General features: G+C 45.9%; 1 non-coding gene across 1 annotated transcript; it reads left to right on the forward strand.

Moving 5' to 3' along the window:
- TRNAC-ACA lies at positions 392-463 on the forward strand. Its single transcript has one exon. It is a non-coding gene; the product is annotated as a tRNA-Cys (tRNA).

Below are 3,822 nucleotides of genomic sequence, written 5' to 3' on the forward strand. Positions count from 1 at the left end.
GATCTAGACAAGCATTGTCAAAACACTTCTGAAAAAAAAGAATAAAGTTAGACTATTCACATTACCCAGTTTTAAGAATCACTATATTACATTACATTAAATCTACATTAATAAGTGTGGTATCGGCAAGTGAATAAACACAGGTCAACAGAACAGAATGAGTGCAGAAAGAGACCCACAATTTTTTTATTGGCTGTCTTTGGTCAATTTATTTAGAAATGTGTCCAAAGGCAACTTATCAAAGAAATAATCGTGTTTTATGGTGTTTAATTGGGCCACCATATGTAAAACTCCACTAATCCCAATGAAAACTTCACATCTTATACAAGTATAAACTCAATACGTATCATAGATCTAAATGTAAATTGTTAACCTATCAAACTTATAGACTTCCCTGCTGGCTCAGACGGTAAAGCGTCTGTCTACAATGCAGGAGACCCAGGTTCGATCCCTGGGTTGGGAAGATCCCCTGGAGAAGGAAATGGCAATCCACTCCAGTACTATTGCCTGGAAAATCTCATGGACAGAGGAGCCTGGTAGGCTACAGTCCATGGGGTCGCAAAGAGTTGGACACGACTGAGCCACTTCACTTCACTTCAGACTTATGGGAGAAAACATAAGCGAAAACCCTGAATTAAGCAGAGTTCTTAGGCATGATACCAAAACACCTCCAGAAAAGAATTTTTAAAAAGTAATTTAAACTATACCAAGGGCTTCCCTGGTGGCTCAGCTGGTAAAGAATCTGCCTGCAATGCGGGAGATCTGGGTTCAATCCCTGGGCTGGGAAGATCTCCTGGAGAAGGGAAAGGCTACCCACTCCAGTATTCTGGCCTGGAGAATACCGTCCATGGGGTCACAAAAGTCGGACAGGACTGAGCAACTTTCACTTTCACTTTCAGACTACATAAAAATAAAATCCTTTTGATCTGCAATGGATAGTGTTAGAAAATGAGAAGATTAAGCTACAGACCCAGAGAAAATATTTGCAAATCATACATCTGATAAAGAATTTTTACTCAAAATATATAAATGAGCCTCAAACTTAACTGTAATTTAAAAAAAAAAAACAATTTTTTTCTTTATGGAAGAAAGACTTGAACTGAAACTTCATCAGAGAGGATATGTGTGTTAGGTCCTTCAGTTGTATCCAACTCTTTGCAACCCTATGGACTATAGCTCACCAGTCTCATCTGTCCATGGGATTCTCCAGGCAAGAATACTGGAGTGAGTTGCCATGTCCTCTTCCAGGGGATCTTCCCGACGCAGGGCAGGAGGCAAATAAGCACATAAAATGCTGTTCATTCTTGCAAAGATCACCCTTTACTGCTGAAGTACCAACTTGTTAAGTGATCCCTCTCAAGGTGTCTGAAGCAACCTAAGACTCCTAGGCTCACATCACTCGGCATCAACTGCTGTCTCTCACTTGCCAGGATTGATCAATCATCAGAGAGAATGGGAGGAGTCTGAACTCCTTCAGACCAATCAGCAGCCAGATGAGAACTGACTTCTTCAACCCTAGCACACAACCTCCAATCAGTCAATAGAAGTAGAATGGGAATAGGAGGCGGGGTCTATCTGGTCTCCATGGTAATCCCTGGCAGATTGGCGTGAGGAACAGGCCTTATGTTACCTTAGTAGTGCCAGATCCTTATGCCCTAATGGAGGTGAGGGGGCAGGGAGAGAATTTATGGGGTGATAGGAGGGAGAAAGAGAGTTAGAGGGAGTGGGGAATGAAGGGGCAAGAAGAGTTTAGAGGGTAGAGAGGGTGTAGAGAATTATTTAGGGAGAATGGATTTTGGAGATCTGGAAGGTTGTAATTAGTGGAAGGAGAAGAAATTCAAAGGATCACCAAGCTTGTTTCAGAGGCAGAGGTGTTAGGAGGAACAGGTTAGGTCTTTAACAGGGGACAGAGAAGAGGCTCTGAGTGGACAAGGAGAGGACTCAAAGTTTATAGTTGCTCTAAGAACGTCTTAGAGGGGCCAAGTGAGAGGTTATTGGGGAAGGGAGAAGGGAGGAGTTTAGGGATGAACAATAAGGGTCAGAACAGGACCATGACAGATTCATAGGGACAAAATGAGTGATATTATTATAAAAGGGACTAGCAAATAGCTAGTAAAGACATTACAGGTATTATAGGGTGAAAGTTTCTAAGGAGACAATGGAGGTTTTATACATGAAAAGTGAGTGTGCTAGTGCTGAGTGAGGGTCTTCTTAGTAAGGTGGTTTATAGAGGCAAAGAAAAGGTTGCTCGGAGGATGATGAGAGTGTTAATTGAAACAAAGTACGACAGTGGGTCAGTTGAGGTACAAGGAAGCCAAGTGAGAGTCCTCTGAATCAGTGGGGATTTTTGTGGAGACAGTGGAAGGGATCATGTGAGACATGACCCACAAACCAGTTATAGAAGACAGAGAAGAGCCTATTGGAGATGGGGGAAACCTTACAGAGAACAGAGAGGGATTATAAGGCCACAGTAGGGGCCACAGGCTGAGAGTTCTGGGGACAGGAAGGTATTAAGGAGGATAGGGAGATGCTAAGAGGAGACATGGTGGGAGTTAGAGGGAGTTGGTGAGAGTTTTCAAGGGAGTCAGTGAAATTTTTATAGGCGCCAAGAAGAGGCATGTTGAGAGGTCAGAGGAGACGTTAGAATTCAGAAGCCATATTAAGCTACATAACCCACTCCCTGCCCCTAGTCATCCGAAACTGTGTCTGAGGAGACCCCCAGTGACCACCTCTTGCTGTCGCTCTTGGCCTGCAAAATGTGTTGCCCCTTAGGCACCATAGCCGTGTACTACTCTTTACAGGTGGGAATTCGGATTATGACAGCCCTCGCCCTCCCCTCCCTCTCCATCCTGGCCCTGACCCTGAACAAACTGTATCCATGTCCTCCCTCCTGTTTCTTCAGATCCTACCCTGTGCACCCACAGACCCATGGCTCACCCCTATTCAATAATCCTTTTTAAGTCCAACTATTCCTGCTCCACCTCTCCGGTCCACCTCAGACAAGGAACCACATCAGTAACAATGAACTTGCCTTGGCCACCAACTCCTCCCGGAAAGCCTTCATACTTGCAGTCTCAGCAATTGTTATACCATCTGTCTGCCTGGTCTGCATCATCCTAGTCTTCATCTCAGTTGCAATCCTACTCGTCATTTCTCGGTAACCTCCTCTCCAGCTCAGGAGAAAAACACCAATATATTTAAATGTGACTTACCGTGGCTCTAAGTATCCATTTGGCCAAATGGGACACCATTTCGTGCGTTCGTGTGTGCTGTCACTTCAGTCTTTCCTCACTCTTTGCAACCGTGTGGACTGTAGCCCACCAGGCTCCTCTGCCCATGGGATTCTGCTAGCAAGAATACTGGAGTGGGTTGCCACGTCCCCTCCAGGGGATCTTCCTGACCCAGGGATTGAACCCACATCTCCTGCATTGCAGGAGGATTCTTTACAGCTGAGCCACCAGGGAAGCGCACACCATCTCATGGTTGGAAGTAAAAGGTGTTGCCAGCCTGATCCAGCACCTTGTGGTGGCTGATGGGGAAAGGAAGTGGGAGGTCAGACAGCTCACTGGACCAGAGTTCAACACCAACTCTGGACCCCACCAGGACACGGGCCATGGGAGACAAGAGGGGGCACTCTTTCCCCAGGGCAGCCTCCCCTCCTGCCTACATGCATGCATTCAGGCCATAAGTCTGCTTACGCCAACCAAGGGGCTTGGCTGAGCTGCATGACTCTCAGGACACAGCAGTCATCACTACAGACTCAGCCCCATCCCCTCAGAACCGTTAACCAGACAGCGACACTGCAGCGTGGTTTTATCTCTG

This window comes from Capra hircus, chromosome 18 (assembly GCF_001704415.2).
Source record: "Capra hircus breed San Clemente chromosome 18, ASM170441v1, whole genome shotgun sequence".
In the NCBI taxonomy this organism is placed as follows: Eukaryota; Metazoa; Chordata; class Mammalia; order Artiodactyla; family Bovidae; genus Capra; species Capra hircus.